This window comes from Salvia miltiorrhiza, chromosome 7 (genome assembly GCF_028751815.1).
Source record: "Salvia miltiorrhiza cultivar Shanhuang (shh) chromosome 7, IMPLAD_Smil_shh, whole genome shotgun sequence".
NCBI lineage: Eukaryota > Viridiplantae > Streptophyta > Magnoliopsida > Lamiales > Lamiaceae > Salvia > Salvia miltiorrhiza.
The window spans coordinates 57,995,828-58,019,211 of NC_080393.1; the positions used below are offsets into that span (position 1 = coordinate 57,995,828).

Here is a 23,384-nt window from a genome sequence, read left to right on the forward strand (position 1 = left end):
GAACAGTGGCTGGTGATGATGAAGTGACGAGCAGCATTACTTCTGTCATAGTTATATGTATTGATGAACTCTTGAGTACATGTCTCCACACATGTAATCAGAACCTCATTCCGCTGCGTACTCAAAGAGTCCTTTGTTATTTTGATTAAGTCGGAGCTATCCGAACTTATTAGTTTGTTTGAGTCATTGTGACTAAACCTTCGTTATTTATGAATGTTTCCTTCGTTGTTAAGTACAAATCATTGTTTATTTATTTACCCATTTCTATCCCCGCTTCTAATCTCCCTCCCTTAGTCATGGTTTCCCGGTTTAATTATCCTTAATTAAGTCCGGTCGTGACAGTTGTGGTCGCCAGAGGAGATGAGAAAGAGGGAGAACGACGGCCGGACCTTGAGGAGAGGGAGTTCGATAGATTTGAGTCATGTGTATGTGTTTCGATTTGGATTTGTGTGTGTGTGAGAGAGAGGATCAAGTGACTTGTGACCGACCATTTTTTTAAATTTTAAAGTAAGAGGTAATTTTGTACTTTTACACAAAAATTGGTCAATTTTTAATGTTTTTATTTCATAGGCCAAATTTTAATTTTACTATATTAAAGTGACCATATCTATATATTAACTCATAAATTTAAGCTCGTGACATGATCTTTAAAATGGTATAAAAATTATCAAAAATAAATGTAAAACGAATAAATTATAAAAAAAATTAAAAATTAAAGCTCGTGACATGATCTCTCTTCATTGAAATTTTTTCACTTTTTATTTTCTCTCTTCTTATTAATGCTGAACATAATTTTTTTTCTCTTTGTTTCTTTTTTTTATATTAATTTTATTTCATTTCCTATATTTTTTAGATATCAATTTTTGTGTTTTGTATTAATATATATTTAAATTATAATAATATTAATTTAATGCAACTAAGAAGAGTGATATTCATTCATTTTTTAGTACTTTTAAATTTTAAAAATAAAAGTAAAATATATATTATTTTAATATAAATTTATAGATGAATAATTAGTTATAATCTAAGTAATAGAATTTCTTATTGATTTAAATATACTTTTTGTAGTTATTTTTATCATAAATTATTTGTTTATATATATAATTTATTATTATTTTTTCTCATAATTGAATTAGTAAAAATATTTTTTCGTGCATTGCACGGGATGCAAATGCTAGTATATATAAAACCTAACTTCAAAATTGATTTTTACATGATAAATCAAGTTTCCTAAAAAATACTTAATAGAAGAAATAAGTAATTAAATAATGCACATAACGTATACAATTCCGCTTAATGTAATTGAAGAAGTCAAATTGAAATTACGACCAATACACGACTGTAAGACTCTTGTACCTACGATACAATTTGCATTGAAATGCGGAATCCCTTTTCAACCTAAGCAGCCCAGAATCGATTTCAGTTGTGTTAAAGAATTAAATGATGCAATTGAATTGTTTCAAAAAATGAAGAGTATGCAGCCGGAGCCTTCTGTTCTCGTGTATAATAAACTTATGAGTGTTAGTGTAAAGATTGAGCATATTCTTTTGCCCTTTATATGTTTGATGAATTGCTTAGGATGGGTGTCCCAGTTAATGATTACACAATGACTATTGCCGTGAACTGTTGTTGTGTCTTGAAAGATATAATGGGTTTATTTTTCAAGAGCAGCTACGAACCAGATGTCACGACATTCACCACTTTGATTAAAGGGCTGTTTTTAGATCGTAAGGTGGCCGAGGCTGGGAAATTGTTCAATAAGATTTTGCGTTTCGGAATATGTGAGCCTGATGATGTTATGGGAAATTGTTCAATAAGATTTTGCGTTTCGGAATATGTGAGCCTGATGATGTTATGATTCTGGAGATGGTAGATGGGCTTTGTAAATCTGGAAATGTCCCGAGAGATTTAGTTCGTAGATTAGAAAGAAGTAGGTCGAGACCCGATGTCACAGCCCGCCCTAACTAGGGATAGTTAGGCCGAGTGATCCACGACTAGGGATGGGGTTAAAGAAGAAGGGGAAGAAAAGGGGCGTCATTTATAGCCGTAAAACTTACTCATCTTAATAAAACTCGTCATTTTTATTCATTAATACTCAATTGAAAACAGTCTATGAAAGACTGCATAAAAGTTAATTAATATCATTAATCAAGTTATACATCATATGAAACCATTCTCTTAAGACTCAAAGTATGACATAACATACTATAACATCAACAACATCTTGCAGCGGAAAGTAGCTAGACATATGTATGAAGACATATTCTAGACAGGTTAACTATTTATTAACAACCCTGGAGACTCCGCTCATTGCAGCACCATCATCACATCAGCTCAACCTGCACATTTAGAAAACATATGCAGGGCTGAGTACATAAGCACTCAGTGGGCACGTATGCCTAGGTATAAAAATACATGCTTCAAAACTGTAAATTGTCATGCCATCATAATCAGTACAGCAAGGGAGTTTTTTCGCTAAAAATGCCCAAGCTTACTAAGTTCATTTGTGATTCTTAAAGTTCGTCTGATCAGACTAAGTTCTTTTGTAATCTATCATATCTGAAACTGTGTGCCGGAGAGGTGGCCACCTCTCACGGTCACTTGACCGGCCAACCCGCTAGATGACTCACGGTCACTGGTGTACACTAGCCCTGGCAGGATAGCTATCAACTGCTCAGGACCCGAATTCGATTGCATCATTGGCAAAGCCAAAGCAGATAGATATCATACTAAAATTTAAACATTTTATGGCAAGACAATACTTGAAATAACTTTAACTCAAATATTTTGTAACGAAATAACTTGCTCAAATGTAACATTAAACTCATTTGATAGATATATATAAAACTGAAATTAACAGTTAAATCATCTCATGCATTCATTCGTATAAGAGGCCTACGACACGCAGGGGATCTCTATATACGTATAGTAAAAGTAATGCCCACCTCGTTGTGTCTCTGTATCAATGAGTAACGTCACTCTCTCCCTCAAGTCGTTATTTCCCAAAAGGACCTTCATCGTTATGAAGAATTGGTGAGAAGTTATAAAAGAAACCTCGATTAATAATCTAATCTCTTTTATGAAACATTAGTATCTCTAATGTTCATCTCTCTTGATTGTTAATCAATATAACAATTATTATCTCTCGTCATTACTCATTAATTATAACATCCTTATGTTATAATTAGCAGCGCTTCAATTAAAAGAAATATTTAACACATCGAAAAGTCCACTTTCTTAGCAGATCTATTCGCTCTCATCTCGTCTAATTAACCGATTAGAAAGTTAAACTTTCCATTAGGCATGTATTTGAGTCACGGGTCAACAAGAATTGACTATGCTCAAATTCTAATTTCACTAAAAATTTCGGCATGACCTATTCATATATAATGTCAGCCACGAGATTTCAACGCGTGAATCTCACTACGTGAACTCGTCTCTCGACTCAAAACTTAACATCTTGACATCTTTTCAACGCAAACCAAACAATTCAAAATCATCAAAACTCTTTATCAGTAAACTATCATTTATACTCGACACCAATTGTTCGAGTGTCAGATACCAACATTTATGTGCGTTAATCATAACTCTCACAACTCACACCATTTAGTCATATCGTATCATCCATCAAAACAAATATAATCAAGTTGTTTTCTAGAAAGTTTTGCTGTTTTTGTGTCATCTTTAAAAATTCATAACAACCAACTCAATCATCATAAACTCTCATACCAATTGATCTCAAAAACTCCATGAAGTGTAGTTCACTCTAAAAATGGTAGTTAACCAAAAAGGTTAAAGGTTTTTGGAGATATTGCTCTTTTAGTGCAGGCTGTCAAAGATTGACAGTTTCTGCCAATTTTGTTTAGGCCATTAGAAACCAAGGCAAACCTTAATAAAATTCCATCAAATTTAATCAGCCAAAACTAAAGGTATCCTTGAAGATTTGGTTAAAATTTCACAAGAGAAAACGTTCATATGATCTGCCAAATAAACAATGAAACTCATACACTTTTACTGTTGGAAAAATATGACAGCAGAACAGGGCATTTTTGAAATAATAAACTGCTCTGTTTCAGAGGTCATAAAAATCGAAATCTTATGTTTTTAGAAAAGTATTGAAGTCTAGTTTCGTTTAAAAAAAACGGTGATGCAAAATCCTTCATGGATTAATAGATATAAACGTTTTTGTGAAGTCTACCAACAGTTGACAGATTCTGTCAAGGATTTTTTCAAAATATCTTTAAAATACCAAACATCATCCAAAAGACATGAAATTTTGCAGCAACGAAATACACATATCATAGATAAACATATTAAAATTTCAGAGCCATCAAGCAATGAAAACTCATCGAAACATAAGCTTGAAACTGCTGTAAAATTTTGACAGAATTCCAGTTTTAATTTCGTTCAACAATTATCATCCATAAATTGTAAATCAATTAGCATGCTCATGTGATATCGTAGAACACATATACGCAATAATATTCATTATGCAACGTCTCAAACTTCACGAATTTAAATAATCATACTCTAAAAATTTATACAATTTTCGTGCTTGGAAAAATACGAATTTAATATATATCGATTCTAGCATACCCCTAAGCACAAATATCAAGTCAAAACGATCAAACAAAAATCGAAAGACAAGCTAATATGTGAAAAACGGGGCTGCCCTCATGGGTTTCATAGCTACGGTTCGTTCCGTTCTTACTCCCTTCATTAAACATGCTCAACATCTACCCAAGAACAACATACTAAAATTTCACGACGATCCGACGTCGTTCCAAAATAAAGTCGAGAATCGACGTTTTTCGACGTCGACGAAAATCGAAAATAAAACCATCAAAACGTAGGTAAAGATCTTACCTACTTAGATACGTGATCGAAAAGATGATCGGCGCTCGTCTCGGTGCTCAAATCGGAGGTCAAAAGCTCCGTCCAAGCTTAAATGGAAAATGGCGTATGTAGTGTGTGTTTTAGGTGTTGTGTGTGTGAATATGTGAGTTGTGTGTGTGGTGTGGGCTGATATAGCGTGAGTTAGTGAGGGGAAAGGGGTTTTGGGAGGTTTGGGGGTGGTTAGGGGTAGGGTAGGTTAGATATTTAGGATATTAACCCGTTAGTCGTTAAATATCTCGTATCGTCTCGTTTTAACAACTAACAACACATACTCTTTGTTACTCGCCCTCTCAACCTCTACTCACTTTCATTGCACTCGTAATTCTATATAAATATAGAAAACGCAAGCTCGTTCTCAAAATTCTGATAAACGAGCTCGGTTCGTTTATCGAGAAATCCCGATTTACTATTCACTCGTCGTCCAAAAATAAAAACTTTCATTATTGGACTCGTATCGAAAAACTAAGAATATTTCTCGACGACGTGCACGTAAGATTTTGAAAGTCGACAAAAAGACGAAATAGCCGTACTTTACTATTCATCGTCAAAAAGTCAAAAATTTCAAAAACGTCTTAACGGACTCAGATTTCACTTCCGAGTTCACCGTTCTCATTCAAATAGTTATCTAGAATTATTCAAATACTCAAACTCAAATACGGATATAAAATCCCACATCATCCTCACATCATCAAAAGAACATCTCAACATCTTTAAAATATAACAACAAAACTTCATATAACTCTTCATCTCTTTACAAAGTAAATCAAACAAGGGATCTAAACCCTAATTACTCAAACTTAAGCAATTAACACGTCATCAAAAGCCCGGGTGTTACATACCCTCCCCCTTAAAATAAATTTCGTCCCGAAATTTGTACCTCCTGTAAATGTTTCGGGTACTTCTCTCACATCTTATCCTCAAGCTCTCTTTCCACTTCTTTCTAACTATCATATCTCCATTGGACCTTATCCAATGCAATCGACTTATTACTCAATTGCCGAATTTTATGATCTAGCATCATCTGAGGTCTCTCTTCATAACTCAAGTCTGGTTCTAAGATCATTTCTTCTTAGTAAACCACATGGTTTGGGTCGAAAATATATATCCTCTCAATTGTGACACGTGAAACGCGTTATGCACATTTCCAAAGCTAGGTGGCAAAGCCAACCTATACGCTATTGGATCTATCTTTTGCAATGTCTCGTAAGGACTTATAACTCTGGGTCTAAGCTGTCCTTTAACTCCAAACCTATTCATCCCCTTTGAGGGTGAAACCTTCAAGAAAACTTTGTCTCCTACCTCGAAACTTTGTCTCACATCTTATAGGCAAACTCAATTAGTGGCAATACATTCTCCCGATGTACTCCTCTATCAAGGATAGTAGTTCTTATCATATCTTCTATCGTCTGCTATGCTAAAATTCATCCTTGTACCCAACTCTTTCTGTAACTCATCCAAAAACGTGATGTAATTTTTTTTTTATTGATCTCTTTCTGAGGTGATCTTACATCGGTACTCAAAGCAATCTTATAATCTCACGAACGTACAATTGTGCTAACTTATCTGGTCCATACGCGATTAGGATCGGTATGAAATGTGCAGATTTTGTTAGTCGATCTACAATCACCCAAATTGCTGTATTTTCTCTTTGACTTTTGGGTAAAGCTGTCACAAAATCCATCGTTATGTGATCCCATTTCTACTCGGGAATCTCCAACGGTTTTAACTTCCCATAGGGTCGTTGGTGTAATGCTTTCACTTGCTGACAAGCTAAGCATCGCTCTACAAACAAAGCTATGTCTCGTTTCATTCCGTCCCACAAAAATCTCTTTTTTTTTTTTTCCACAACCTGATACATCTGTGTGCCTCCTGGGTGGGCGGTGTAAGGCGTGTCATGAGTCTCACTCATGATCGTATTCTTAAGTTCATCATCGCGGGGAATGCATCTTCTCCCCTCAAATAAGATAGCATTGTCTGATTTTTTTTTTTTTTTTTTTTTTTTTTTTTTTTTTTGTAGCTCTTGAGATCTCCTGCTCTTATCCTTTCTCGTAACTTGTTCATTGTCTCATCTTTCCTTGTGCTTCAATCACCATTTTCCTCAAACTAGGCATCGTCGCAACAATACTTGCTATCGTCCCTGGTGGTTTTATCATCTCTATCCTCATCTTGTCAAAGTCCTTTATAAGTTCATCCTCTCTCGTGAGAATACATCCTAACTTTGACGAGACCTTTCGGCTCAATGCATCGGCTACTACATTGGCCTTGCCAGGGTGATAGTTAATGTCGCAGTTAACATCCTTTACTAATTCGAGCCATCTCATTTGCCTCATGTTAATATCCTTATGCTTGAAAAAGTATTTCAAAGTTTTGTGGTGCGTGAAAATCTCACATCTAACTCCGTAGAGATTATGTCTCCAAATTTTTTTTTTTTTGGGCATGCACAACGGCTGCAAGCTCTAAATCATGCATTGGATAATTTATCTCGTGGGATCTAAGTTGTCGTGATGCATAGACTATAACTCTTCCTTCTTGCATCAAAACACATCCTAGCCCATTCTTTGACGCATCTGTGTAGATGGTATACTCTTTATCCATTTCCGGGACTAGCAGCACTGGTGCTGTAGTCAATTTCCTTTAAGCTCTTAAAAACTCTCTTTACACTCCTCTTTCCAATTGTACTTAACTTCTTTTCTCGGTCTTGCTATCATGGAAAATCCTTTAATAAACCTCTGATAGTATCCTGCTAAACCTAAAAAGTTGCGAATCTCGTTAGGCGTAGTTGGTGATCTCCACTCATGTACAACTTGTACCTTGACGGGGTCAACTTTAATTCTTTCGGATGATACAATATGTCCTAGAAAAGTTACTTCGTTCAACCAAAACTCGCACTTGGTGAATTTGGCAAAAAGCTTCTCAACTCTTAGCGTTTCCAACATCGTTCTCAAATGTTTTGGCGCTCCTGCTCATTCTTCGAATAGATGAGAATATCATCTATGAAAACTAGGATAAATTTATCCAGTTATTGATGGAACACTCGATTCATGTGATCCATGAAAACTACTGGTGCCTTCGTCAAACCGAATGGCATAACTATGAACTCATAGTGCTCATACCTCATTTGAAAAGCTGTCTTAGGTGTATCCTCCTGTCAAAATTTGAACTAGTGGTATTATGATCTCAAGTCAACTTTCAAGAAAAACTCGCTCCTCGTAATTGATCAAACAAGTCATCTATCCTCGGCAAAGGATATTTGTTCTTGAGTGTCAATTTATTCAGCTCTCGATAATCTTTGTACCTTCTCAACGTGTCATCCTTCTTTTTGACAAAAAGGACTGGTGCTCCCCACGGGGATACACTAGGTCTAATAAAACCTAACTCGAGCAATTCTTGTAGCTGAATCTTCAGCTCTCGTAGCTCCTTAGGCGCCATTCTATAGGGTGCCTTCGACACTAGTGCTGATCCAGGTTCTAGGTCGATAGTGAACTCCAACTATCTTGTTGGTGGCAATCCTGGTAAGACCTCGGGAAATACATCTCTATATTCCCTTACCACTACTACATCCTCAAAGTTTTTACTTGATTCTCCTTCATCATTCAAGTAAACTAGGTAAGCTTGTGCTCCTTTCTTCTTTACCAATTTCGATGTCTGAAGTGCCGAAATGATTGAAATTCTCTTCTTTCTATCAATGTCGTGAAAACATGTCTGTTCCTTCCCAGGTGGTTGGAAAGTTATCTGTCTCTTCTTACAATCAATCGGGGCAAAGTTCTCTTCTAACCAGTCCATCCTTAGAATAATGTCTACGTTCCACATAGGCATTAAGTGCAAGGTTCTTGTTTTCATCTTTAGTGATCATAACTCAAGCTCTAAGTTAGAAATCATGTGAGAAACTGTAGTAGCTCTTCCTACAGGAGTGATTACTCTCAACTCGGGACTAGCTTGTTTTGGTTCGAGTTTGAAGGTAACATGCTTCAACCAATTAAAGAATGCGAAGCTCCTGTATTAAACAGGATTCTAATTGGTGCATCCAATAACTTGCCCATACTACCTTAAAGTCCTGCCTTAAACCAGCACTTAAAACTCAGACATCTCTTCATCAGTATCCATCTTCTGATGAGCGAACGTGTTAGCTCACAGAATTCTCGATTATACTCTACAACCGATTTCTTTCCTTGCATCAAACTTCGATAATCAGCCTCTCGCTGCTTACTGTACTCCTCTGTACATACTTCTCAAGAGTAGTCTTCAATTGTTCTCAAGTGTAGTTTGCCAGTTGCTCGGGTGTTAAAGTCCTCTGACGTGCCTCTCACTGGTCTTATACATCAAAAGAATCTACTAGGATAACTCAAAAGTTGTAAGGGTTCAACCCTAGAATGACATCAAAACAAATTGTTCAAGAGACTCAAATGAATGACCAGAGGGTAGAATGAAGTAACTACCAGGTCGAACAAAAATGACCTAGAGTAAGAACCCATCTGGCTTTTCAACCGAAAGTTGAAACACATGGGTTTATAAACCCAAAACACGTCTACTGAGATTTGGATCATGCGGACTGGCCAGGTCCAACATAATCACTCCCCAGTCACACGGGATATACTATCCCGAACTTGGAAATTCTGTGTCTTCTAAACCCTCAACATACTATACATAACAAAACTTAAGTTCACACCAGCAAGCTAAAAGCTTAAACTCAGGGTCCTATGTTCTAGACTCTTGTTTCGAAAGTTCAATATTTTTTTTTTCTCTCCTCTCATGTTGCGGTGGTGGTGGCGGAGTATTATCCCGCCTATCCTTCACATCACACTCTTGATGACATCTTTGAGGCATTTTTGAAATCACAAAAGGAAAACTCAACTCGACCAACGCTCTAAGCATCCTCAAACTCAAGTTCAATTTACTAACTCAACTTTAAGGAAACCCTCACGGTCACCTTAACATTCATCTGTAAGGCAATAAGCACTCACGAAATGCTAACAAAAAGACCACTCTGGTCAACCTAATATATCCATCAGTAGAATGCCTCTTTTTAGAGGGCTTACATAAAGGGGTTATTTAAACCCTACAAAAACCATAGTATCTATCGTAATGTCCCTTCTAAACCGACACCATTAATAGTACTATGTCTCGGTCTGGACCTCCTACGGTAATTGCTACCAGTTAACTCATCTAGTTGCTACTTTAGCACACTAGGAACATCCATCTACTTAACATCAGTAGGGTACTATATTCGCATGCTTATCTATCATCATGTCAAAATCTCAAGTACCAGTATCTCCTAAGTAAGTTATATACATCGCAATGTAATTGCAACTAATCAAAAACGAGGGTGTACCGCGCATACTCTCAAGATCATCCTTAGCTCTAGCCTACATCGACTTCTCTTCTCATCCTCATCAACTCTAGCCCTCCTCGGCTACTTCTCATCCTCATTATCGTTTATCATTTTATCATATTTGGTAACTGATACTCAAGGATCGACTCGATATCTACTACACTCTTCTAGAGTCCCTGGTAGAAAACAAGCATCCGGTCAGTAGATCCGCATAGAAAATCTGGGTATCTGTAACAAATCTCATCTCCTGTGGGTCCAATGCTCAAGACAACATGTCCCATCATATTGAGTGGCTTTCTTCTTTGCTCAATCCTACCACTCGATTGGTAGCACGGGGACTAGGTGCACGATGCCATCCAGTCTAGTAACAACCATAAGGCTTTCATCCTTTCATAGTCTATGAACATGTGTTTGAAAATCTGCTAGGGTATCTCTGTACCACATACTGTACGCCTCGTCCTCGTATCCGATCTTTCCTGAGTTCGATCTCACAACAGTCCACTTTCGTGCAGTGCCAACAGTCCTGGCCAACCTATAAGGAGAACTTAAAGGTGACTCTAGGAACTAACTCTACTTGGCTCCAGCAACAAAAATAAACAAAACATAACTTAGCAAAACTCCTATTAAGTAGTACTGTTATCTTAAAACTCAAGCTCAAAACATCTAAATTCTCATCTCGTCCCATCTTTACTTAGTAGGGAATCTCTGTAAACAATGATATTAGATCCCTTAATCTAAATCATCGTGACTCAGTAAGACAACTTAACAATTCTCTCTCAAAGCCATCTCCAAAGACTATGGCTCATGATACCTCCTCAAGTACCATTAAGGTTGCGTGAGCAAAACTCGCGTCACAAAACAACTCAACATATCGTACAATATCTCATTGCAGCATGCTAATAACTCATCATTAATCATGCTATTATACTCAAGCTCATAACTCAAACTCATAACTCAAACCAACAAGTACTTAAAGCAATTGCTAATTCTCTCAAGCTTTAGCTCTAAGTTCTCATTTCATCCTTCTACTTAGTAAAAAAAATCTCTCTTAACAATGACATTAGATTCCTTCATCTAAATCATCGTGACTTATCACAACTGCTCAAACAATTCTCATCACAAAACATCTCAAATACATCACATCATAACTCATAATTATGCATCCTCAATCATATAACATCATATGATATAAACGCTCTCATGATTCATCATGTAACATCAACATATGCTCTTACAACATAATAACTCATTATTAATCATGTTGTCATCCTCAAACTCAAACTATGCACCTTTAAAGTGTAACATCATAACTCATCATATAACCTCAACATCATGCTCTTCAAAATTTAACGTCAAATAAACTTTGAAATTTTACATACCTCGTTGAGCCTGGTGTGATGGTGCGCTGAGCTCACGGTTGTTAATAACTATTAGTCTAGTGACTCATTCTAGACTAAACTCAAGACTTCTAATTCAGAGCTTTCCTTCGCTCTGATACCACTCTGTCACAGCCCGCCCTAACTAGGGATAGTTAGGCCGAGTGATCCACGACTAGGGATGGGGTTAAAGAAGAAGGGGAAGAAAAGGGGCGTCATTTATAGCCGTAAAACTTACTCATCTTAATAAAACTCGTCATTTTTATTCATTAATACTCAATTGAAAACAGTCTATGAAAGACTGCATAAAAGTTAATTAATATCATTAATCAAGTTATACATCATATGAAACCATTCTCTTAAGACTCAAAGTATGACATAACATACTATAACATCAACAACATCTTGCAGCGGAAAGTAGCTAGACATATGTATGAAGACATATTCTAGACAGGTTAACTATTTATTAACAACCCTGGAGACTCCGCTCATTGCAGCACCATCATCACATCAGCTCAACCTGCACATTTAGAAAACATATGCAGGGCTGAGTACATAAGCACTCAGTGGGCACGTATGCCTAGGTATAAAAATACATGCTTCAAAACTGTAAATTGTCATGCCATCATAATCAGTACAGCAAGGGAGTTTTTTCGCTAAAAATGCCCAAGCTTACTAAGTTCATTTGTGATTCTTAAAGTTCGTCTGATCAGACTAAGTTCTTTTGTAATCTATCATATCTGAAACTGTGTGCCGGAGAGGTGGCCACCTCTCACGGTCACTTGACCGGCCAACCCGCTAGATGACTCACGGTCACTGGTGTACACTAGCCCTGGCAGGATAGCTATCAACTGCTCAGGACCCGAATTCGATTGCATCATTGGCAAAGCCAAAGCAGATAGATATCATACTAAAATTTAAACATTTTATGGCAAGACAATACTTGAAATAACTTTAACTCAAATATTTTGTAACGAAATAACTTGCTCAAATGTAACATTAAACTCATTTGATAGATATATATAAAACTGAAATTAACAGTTAAATCATCTCATGCATTCATTCGTATAAGAGGCCTACGACACGCAGGGGATCTCTATATACGTATAGTAAAAGTAATGCCCACCTCGTTGTGTCTCTGTATCAATGAGTAACGTCACTCTCTCCCTCAAGTCGTTATTTCCCAAAAGGACCTTCATCGTTATGAAGAATTGGTGAGAAGTTATAAAAGAAACCTCGATTAATAATCTAATCTCTTTTATGAAACATTAGTATCTCTAATGTTCATCTCTCTTGATTGTTAATCAATATAACAATTATTATCTCTCGTCATTACTCATTAATTATAACATCCTTATGTTATAATTAGCAGCGCTTCAATTAAAAGAAATATTTAACACATCGAAAAGTCCACTTTCTTAGCAGATCTATTCGCTCTCATCTCGTCTAATTAACCGATTAGAAAGTTAAACTTTCCATTAGGCATGTATTTGAGTCACGGGTCAACAAGAATTGACTATGCTCAAATTCTAATTTCACTAAAAATTTCGGCATGACCTATTCATATATAATGTCAGCCACGAGATTTCAACGCGTGAATCTCACTACGTGAACTCGTCTCTCGACTCAAAACTTAACATCTTGACATCTTTTCAACGCAAACCAAACAATTCAAAATCATCAAAACTCTTTATCAGTAAACTATCATTTATACTCGACACCAATTGTTCGAGTGTCAGATACCAACATTTATGTGCGTTAATCATAACTCTCACAACTCACACCATTTAGTCATATCGTATCATCCATCAAAACAAATATAATCAAGTTGTTTTCTAGAAAGTTTTGCTGTTTTTGTGTCATCTTTAAAAATTCATAACAACCAACTCAATCATCATAAACTCTCATACCAATTGATCTCAAAAACTCCATGAAGTGTAGTTCACTCTAAAAATGGTAGTTAACCAAAAAGGTTAAAGGTTTTTGGAGATATTGCTCTTTTAGTGCAGGCTGTCAAAGATTGACAGTTTCTGCCAATTTTGTTTAGGCCATTAGAAACCAAGGCAAACCTTAATAAAATTCCATCAAATTTAATCAGCCAAAACTAAAGGTATCCTTGAAGATTTGGTTAAAATTTCACAATAGAAAACGTTCATATGATCTGCCAAATAAACAATGAAACTCATACACTTTTACTGTTGGAAAAATATGACAGCAGAACAGGGCATTTTTGAAATAATAAACTGCTCTGTTTCAGAGGTCATAAAAATCGAAATCTTATGTTTTTAGAAAAGTATTGAAGTCTAGTTTCGTTTAAAAAAAACGGTGATGCAAAATCCTTCATGGATTAATAGATATAAACGTTTTTGTGAAGTCTACCAACAGTTGACAGATTCTGTCAAGGATTTTTTCAAAATATCTTTAAAATACCAAACATCATCCAAAAGACATGAAATTTTGCAGCAACGAAATACACATATCATAGATAAACATATTAAAATTTCAGAGCCATCAAGCAATGAAAACTCATCGAAACATAAGCTTGAAACTGCTGTAAAATTTTGACAGAATTCCAGTTTTAATTTCGTTCAACAATTATCATCCATAAATTGTAAATCAATTAGCATGCTCATGTGATATCGTAGAACACATATACGCAATAATATTCATTATGCAACGTCTCAAACTTCACGAATTTAAATAATCATACTCTAAAAATTTATACAATTTTCGTGCTTGGAAAAATACGAATTTAATATATATCGATTCTAGCATACCCCTAAGCACAAATATCAAGTCAAAACGATCAAACAAAAATCGAAAGACAAGCTAATATGTGAAAAACGGGGCTGCCCTCATGGGTTTCATAGCTACGGTTCGTTCCGTTCTTACTCCCTTCATTAAACATGCTCAACATCTACCCAAGAACAACATACTAAAATTTCACGACGATCCGACGTCGTTCCAAAATAAAGTCGAGAATCGACGTTTTTCGACGTCGACGAAAATCGAAAATAAAACCATCAAAACGTAGGTAAAGATCTTACCTACTTAGATACGTGATCGAAAAGATGATCGGCGCTCGTCTCGGTGCTCAAATCGGAGGTCAAAAGCTCCGTCCAAGCTTAAATGGAAAATGGCGTGTGTAGTGTGTGTTTTAGGTGTTGTGTGTGTGAATATGTGAGTTGTGTGTGTGGTGTGGGCTGATATAGCGTGAGTTAGTGAGGGGAAAGGGGTTTTGGGAGGTTTGGGGGTGGTTAGGGGTAGGGTAGGTTAGATATTTAGGATATTAACCCGTTAGTCGTTAAATATCTCGTATCGTCTCGTTTTAACAACTAACAACACATACTCTTTGTTACTCGCCCTCTCAACCTCTACTCACTTTCATTGCACTCGTAATTCTATATAAATATAGAAAACGCAAGCTCGTTCTCAAAATTCTGATAAACGAGCTCGGTTCGTTTATCGAGAAATCCCGATTTACTATTCACTCGTCGTCCAAAAATAAAAACTTTCATTATTGGACTCGTATCGAAAAACTAAGAATATTTCTCGACGACGTGCACGTAAGATTTTGAAAGTCGACAAAAAGACGAAATAGCCGTACTTTACTATTCATCGTCAAAAAGTCAAAAATTTCAAAAACGTCTTAACGGACTCAGATTTCACTTCCGAGTTCACCGTTCTCATTCAAATAGTTATCTAGAATTATTCAAATACTCAAACTCAAATACGGATATAAAATCCCACATCATCCTCACATCATCAAAAGAACATCTCAACATCTTTAAAATATAACAACAAAACTTCATATAACTCTTCATCTCTTTACAAAGTAAATCAAACAAGGGATCTAAACCCTAATTACTCAAACTTAAGCAATTAACACGTCATCAAAAGCCCGGGTGTTACACCCGATGTTAAGGCTTATAGTGCATTACTCGATGGGCTACGCAAATCTGGATTGGTGGATGATGCTTTTCAGCTCCTATCCACGATCATCGAAAAGGGTATTTCACCCAATGTTGTCACATATATATAACTCGATGATTCAGGGGTTGTGCCACCTAGGGAGACTGGAGGATGTTAAGGTTCTGGTGAATGATATGTCCAATTTTAATATTTCTCTCAATGTCGTAACTTTTAGTATATTGATTGATGCACACTGCAACGAGAGCAAGATGAAAGAGGCTGAGGATTTGTTGGAAATTATGAAGCAATGTAATGTATGCCCTAATGTTGTCACTTATAATACGCTGATTGATGGGTATTGTTTGAGAGGGGAAATTGACAAAGCACGACAAGTACTTGATTCCATGATTGACAAGGGACTTAAGCCTGATATTATTAGCTACAACTGCTTATTAAATGGATATTGCAAAAAGGGGAGAACAGACGAAGCTTGGCTTCTTTCTCAAAGTTCCTTTGAAAGGTCTGGAGCATAATACATTTACTTATAATATCATGATTCGTGGATTGTTTAGTAAAGGTAGATTTTCTGAGGGCTGGAAGCTTTTCAAGGATATGGAAACTCGGCGAGTAACTCCTAACATATATACTTACTAGAAATTCTGCACCGCGTAGGACGCGGTGTTTCCATAATTGCTCCGTGAATTATGGGACCAATAACGGCGCTGGTCGAATCATTTTTAAGTGTAACATATTATAGTATGACTTGTAGATCACAATTGTAATACAGTTAAGAGTATTTAATTTGTACAGTTAGGAGCAACAATCTACACAATACAATTTATATAAAAACCATTTAAGTATCCTTTCACACATTACGCGTTATATAAACATATCGCAACGAAGAATATTAAAAACAAAAATTTATCTAATATTAAAAACGAAAATCTACACAATCTTTGATGTTTTTGCCATAAGGTCCTGTTTCTCCTGGTATAGTGTGCCTAAATGATGGAGTTAATATTGTTCACAACGAAGAATATTAAAAACGAAAATTTATCTAATTGGTTGAAAAATTACCTGCCAAAGGTAGATGTGACTCCATATGAGAATCCTCAACAAGTTTGCAATCAGTTGCTCTCTCCACAAATTCATCTACAAATAAAGTTGCTTAATTATATTTGTATGTGTTTTATAAGTTGTTGGAGCTAAGCAAGTAACTGGTACACATGTGTACTGGTTCATATTTCATGGTAATTACACAATAGTAACAAGTGGTAGTTCAAAACATAAATAGATTAACATAGGCGATATCAATTTAAAATTAGAATGTTTAGATGTGCATGCCTGAGGATCTTTGATCTTCATGTTCACCAGACTTTATGACCTCATGCTAATGTTTTTAGCTTTCTTTTTTATTTTTGAAATTTCTAACAATGACACAATATTATTCATCATTTGCTCGATTAATAAATTCTAGAAGATTCAAAATACTATCTATCATGTCTAACTATTACCTGGTAGAGGCATATCCAAGTGTGCATCATCAAAATTATCAGGTGTATCAACATCATCTAACATTACAAAACCAATATAAATATTGTTAGATCAATCATTATTCTTATATTAGTTATACAATTTCTCCATTGCAATAAAAAAAGTTAAAAACTCACTACTCATGGAAGAGAATATTAAAAGTTTCACCAACATCGTTGAAAGTGATCAAAAGAATCTTTACTTTCACTAAGCCATGATTATAATTTTCTTGTGGAAAACATATCATGAAAATCTTTAGCAAAATGCACTTGTGAGATTGGAACACTCCCACCGGTGTCAACAATGAGAACACGCCTCTTTCTGTTTTTCAAAGTCTTATCTGAAAATTACAAACCATAGTCAATAAAAAAAAAAAGTAATAGCAGCATTACTTGCTAGCGATCCCACATAATGTTAAATTAAATTGTGCAAATCTAGACACAATTCAACAAATATTATGCTCCTCGCAAACTTCTCGACTGAGTAGTTAGAGCATGTGAACACTCGGGGCCAAAGATAAATGGCATAGCCATATCAGTTGCAGACAGAGGAGGTAAACTAAAAAAATAAACGTCTTGAAGTTGTCACATGCTGTCTGAGCCATCTAAACACAAAAATAATACTATAAAATTTTCATCAAAACAAATAAAAGCAACAAAGAATTGGAAAGTAAATAGTAGGTGTGACTACACAGCTAGCAACATGCATTATATAATAATTAAAATTCCCATACACCATACTTTAAAACAAAAACACGAAATAAATAAAGGTAAGTGTGCAAGTGATACAAATGAGTTAAAAAATAAAATAAAATAAAAACACATAAAGCTCATTAGTAAGTAACCTTCCGTTGAAAGCACACATCTTTTTACCATCATAAAATATCTGAAAAACGCGGTCAAAGTCCTGACACATAAAAAGTCAGTAATTTAGCTAGTGATATAATAACATATGAAAAGAAAATGATACTCGAAAATACTATTATGAGATCAAAGTAGGGCAGCGACTCACCGAAGCTGCAATAAACGAATGAAAGTGTTCCAGCAAAGAAATCAATGGGAGCAAAGACAAGTGGACCCTGAGGGTGCCCGTCGAAAACCAGAAACCGAAAATAATAATTTCGTATAACACAAAGCAACGAATCCTTAAAAAACCTACAGGCTAAAGGCAATAACCCAATCTGCTCCTAGCCCTAGAATAATGAACCTCATTCTCTAAATTTCAAAACAATAACAATAACGAAGAAACATTGCGACATGACTTTTAAATATAATGAAAGAGCCAAAACACATGAAGAGAAAGATCACAACACAAATAAAAAATAGAACAAAAGCAAGCACACCGTTGAATTTGGAGAGGCGGAATAGCTTTCTTGGAGTAGAAACACAAAGGGAGAAAAAACACAAAATTAGAAAGTAAAAAAATGTTGGAGATCATAAGAAAACAAAAAACCAAACAAAATACATGATCGCAAGTCACCTAATAGGAATCAGCTATCGTACTCCTTATTTAATGATGAAGGTCTTGATAGTATACATTTAATTCTCAAGAACTATAGTTCTATATTTATGATGGTGCATTAGTACATAATATGTGGGTGTGTTGGAAAAAATGATGTTTCATAGGCAAGCTCAAGTTATTTATATATACTTTTTAACATTGAGCCTCAAAACTAATACATTTTAATTTACAAGGATTTGAACACATAAGAGAGAAAATCCATGTTGTGGAGACTTACTCAAGCGCCAGACAATACTCACTACTCTTGAAGAAGTGAATGTCAATGAACGAGCATGTGACTGAGAATAATTTAGAAAAAAAAATTAGAATGAATATTTAAATTACACACACGAGAAAAATAAAATAAATCATATTAATACTATTCTATATAAAAATTAGTCCATGACAAAAAATGAATGTAAAAGTTTAATCAAAATCCTACTGATTTACTGTATTTAAATTTTAATTTTCAAATAAGACACAACAAAAATAAACTGAAATTCAAATTAGTTTGAAAGAAAAATGCATTGAAGCTTGTCTAAAAATCATAATGTTATTCTAAATATATGGCATCGTAAAAAAAATAAAGCTAAACCAAACCATCTCATAAAATTGCTCTTTTTATATATTTCATATTTTGAAGTTGTTGAGTTTAAATTAAAACTCTAGGCCTATTCCTCCAATCATACTTCATTACCATCACCTGCACTCATGAGCAAGCCCAACCATACATTATTATTTTCAATTAAAAATAGAGCCCTAGTCAAAATCCACACAATTAATATAATCCATATTTCACTTGCACCTACAATTTCCTCTCTCTACCCTGTAACTCTTTCTCTCTCTCTCGCTACTCTCTGTCACACCTTCATCTCTCTCTTTACTTCACATCTGCAATAAAGAGTAAATCACAACCCCAAATCCCTCTTCTTCTTCTTCTTCTTCTTCCCCTTTTTTCTTAATTTCCAATGAATAACGAGAAAACACAGCTTGTTCTCTCGTAGACCTCACTATCGTTCCCCATTGTCGACCCACTCTTCTCACCTTAGCTAGCCCGACTATGAGCAGCTAAGAAAGCTGCTGATGCCGATGCCGACGCCGGCCAGTACTCTCAACGCAGACAACGACACAAGAAACTGAGCCACAACTCAGCTAAAGCTGATGCCGACGCCGACAGCGGCCAATACTCTCAATGCAGACAACGACACAAGAACTGAGCCACAAGTCAGCTAAAACTCAGCCACGACTCTCTGTTCCCGGCACCCTCAAAGCAAACAACAAAGCAAGAAACCCAGCCACAACACTCTAATTTGATTGTGATATGCTGAGCTCTGTTTTTTGTAAAAATTCTAGGGCTATTTAAAAAATTATTGATAAAAAGCAGGTGGTGCAGAAATCAAACTCACCTCCTTGTTTTGTTGGTGTAATGGATTCGTCTAGTTTGATTTTTTGTTAGATTATGATCAGATTTTGCACTTTCACTGGGCAAAGATTCGACAGGAAATCTCTTTCTTTTTTTTGTTGCGAAACTGTAAACATAGAAAGTGAAAAATAAAAATCTGCAGGGGAGATAATTAAGATAAAACAGATATTTTTCTTCTTGCAAAAAACCCACAAATGAAACAAAAATTACCAAAATACCATGGGCACTATTTTTTCTACAGTACTATTCCTTATAATAGTAGCCAAGTTCTCTCTTATTAAGATTGTTAAATAGTACATTGTTGGATGGCCTGTGCAGGAATGGGGAGACTGATGAAGCTCTTTCTTTTTTGCACTTGATTGAAGGAAAAGGAGTTAATATTGATAGAGTCACATATGCGGCTGTCATTAATGGGTTATGCAAAAATGGGAAACATGATGTTGCAAGAGATCTTTTCAACCAACTACCTTCTAGAGGTGTGCTACCTAATGCTCGTATATAAAATATGATCATTGGTGCACTTTGTCATGAAGGTTCTACGGAGGAGGCACAATGTTTGCTTACAGAGATGGAGAGCAATGGTTGTGCACATGATGAAGTGACATACAACATCATGACGCGAAGTTTGCTAAAGAAGAAAGCGCTTAGCAAGGCAATACCATACTTGGAAGTAATGCATGAACAGGGAATCTCAGCAGATGTTTCTACTCTATCCATGCTAGTTGATCAAATGCAAGGACAAACTAAAGATGATTTTCTTCTCAAATTGATGAAGGATGTTTTGCCAAAGGATTTTGTATCATAGTCATCTCGTCATCTGAGATGCAACCAACTCAGGCTTTGGGGCTGAACTTTGTGTCTTTTTATTTCCTCTTAGGCTGCGTTTATTTTGATGGAAAAGGTGAGAAAAAATATATTTTCACTATTTTTCCACTCTTTTCACATGTTTACTTTGATGGAAAATTTTCCCCGGGCAGGCTAGAAAATTTTCTGGGGCAGCTCCGTTTCAACCCTTTTCTCTCAAATGTTGGATAATATTATCCAAGGGTAGAGGTGTGAAAATTTTATCCAACATTTTCCATCAAAGTAAACACATGATAAAAAAAATGAGAAAATGATAATATTATCTCACATTTTCTTATCTATCATTTTCCAATGAAAATTTTCCATCAAAGTAAACGCAACCTTAATGAAAAAAAAAATGGCAAAGAAGAAGATGAAAATAAAATTCACCAAACATATTACTCATCCAACCACAATTTGAGCAGTGTTCAGACGTGAGAAGTGGTCGAAGAGGCTGTCATCACGGCCGTCATACATCAAGGGCGCATGTATTGCCAGTTCCAATGTAGTTTAGCATGCTCTGCAGCTTCCTTGGCGTATAAAGTGGTTACACCATCCGTTGTTTTCCACTCCAATAAAGTGATTACAACAAATTACACCATCCGCTAGCGCTGTTTAGAGCCACTTTTATATATAATAATCTCGACAATCTTTGCCAATTATATCTTAAAAAGTTAATGTGAGGTTGAAGATTTTAGAAAATTAACAAGAAAAAGATTTATGTGTATTTGACATAGGAATATGATGAATGATTATACATTGTATTTCTTGTTAATCGTGATCATTTGTTATTGATATTTGTCATGTTCATCGGGAGGCAAAGGATGCCGCCCATTGTTTAGCGAATTTGGCTGGCTTCTCGACCAGAAAGATATTCTTCATCGTGACTAAATATATTTCTTCTTTTTCGTCAAAAAAAAGTGCTCAAGTTAGCATTAGAATATAAGATGCATTGTATATTATGATTATTATCCAACTTAATTTAGTACGTCGCTATTTTCTTTTCAAGTTAAATGTTTTTTTATAAATAATTAAATTTCAAAATTAAAATCTATATCGATATACTATATAATAATGCTTACAGATTCCGTATATAGTAACTTTAGTTTTTATAACTCATTTCAAATTTCCATTTTTAGAAATTAATTTTACTAAATATTGAATAAATACAACTTTCTTAAGTTTATTAACTATTAATACGAATCAATTTGCACTCCACAAATTATGCACAAGTTAACACCTCCTGTCCCATCCAATTTCAATTTTAGTTTGAACACCTCCTGTCCCATCCAATTTCAATTTTAGTTTGAACTTAATTGATTAGATAACAAAAATATGACATTCCATTTACATGCACCAAAAACAATAAATACAAAATTATGTATATGGGAAGCCAATTAGCAATTGAATATGAGAAGTCAATAACATCAAGTAAATTAATACATTTTCATCTATTTTGACAATATATGTAGAGATTATATGAGAGTATTTTGAAAATAATTCACCACCACACCTGTATAATATATTCTAATGAAACTATACAAATTTAATCTTACTTTGTGCCTGTATTGAAACATAATTTAAAAGTGAAATAATAAGACTCTATCCTATAGTGTGGTTGTTTTTGCCTAGTGTGGTTGTTTTTGTTTAATTTATAAGCTTCAATATCTTATTTTTAAAACATGTTATAAGGCGCTTAATTTATAAGATTCAGTCCTCAAGGGGACACCACATGGTGCGAACTGAACTCTACGAACAGTGAGGTCTAAGGTTGAAATCCCACTACTCTCCCTCCCTCAAGTAAAAAATAAATACAAAAATTATAAGCTTCAATATCTTATAAAATGTTGCTAAATTTTATTTTAACACAAAAATTGTGACCAATACATTATAGAAGGTTGAGAATGTGGTTTGATCAGATTTTGATGCTTGGGCTAAAAGTAAAATTCTGAAACCTGAGCCCAAGGCCCCAAAGCAAACTTGCAGACATCTTAAAAATAAGATCTAGGTGAGTTATTTTTGCGGAAGCCTAAAATGAAAATTGTGACATATTGGCAGACAGAGAAAGTATAACATGCATACTCTTTTTGAAGAGTGACTAGCTTGTAAACCACCCTTAAATTATAAAACAGAGACAATTTTATATTATCAATAATAATTAAGATTTAATCTTTAGCAATTGTAATGTAAATATTTGAATTTTATATAGAATATGCCTGAATTTCAGAAATTAAACTATCTGCTTCTCATGTGATTCGATCTATAAGAGCTTATAAGCTCCCCAAAACATAAGTTTCTATACCCCAACTTATTTTCTCATTATTTTATAATCAATACTTATTTTACAAAAAATTACTTAACTATATTTTTTATTTTCGTCATAGTTCATTATAATTTCATGTTTTTTCGATTTTCTCTCTCTAACAAAATTTTTCACTCACTAACTAAAAATTCCATCTTTAGCTTATAAGCTCAATTACCCAAACACTTTGAAAACTTATAAGCTAATAAGAAACTACTACATCTTATAAGCTTTTGAAATATCATATAAACTCCAAGAACTTATAAGCTC

The 23,384-nt window shown here is 35.0% G+C and overlaps 3 long non-coding RNA genes and 1 pseudogene across 3 annotated transcripts; 1 reads left to right on the forward strand and 3 right to left on the reverse strand.

Moving 5' to 3' along the window:
- Positions 1-1,451: 1,451 nt before the first annotated feature.
- Positions 1,452-20,837, forward strand: LOC130995129 (pentatricopeptide repeat-containing protein At1g12300, mitochondrial-like; annotated as a pseudogene).
- LOC130995131 (uncharacterized) lies at positions 2,063-4,981 on the reverse strand. The gene is made up of 3 exons (XR_009092061.1): positions 4,867-4,981; positions 2,946-3,012; positions 2,063-2,339 (listed from the first exon to the last, which is right to left on the reverse strand). It is a non-coding gene; the product is annotated as an uncharacterized LOC130995131 (long non-coding RNA).
- Positions 11,845-14,822, reverse strand: LOC130995130 (uncharacterized). The gene is made up of 3 exons (XR_009092060.1): positions 14,649-14,822; positions 12,728-12,794; positions 11,845-12,121 (listed from the first exon to the last, which is right to left on the reverse strand). It is a non-coding gene; the product is annotated as an uncharacterized LOC130995130 (long non-coding RNA).
- On the reverse strand, positions 17,318-20,230 carry LOC130995132 (uncharacterized). Its single transcript, XR_009092062.1, has 3 exons — positions 19,953-20,230; positions 17,891-18,845; positions 17,318-17,386 (listed from the first exon to the last, which is right to left on the reverse strand). It is a non-coding gene; the product is annotated as an uncharacterized LOC130995132 (long non-coding RNA).
- Positions 20,838-23,384: the final 2,547 nt, after the last annotated feature.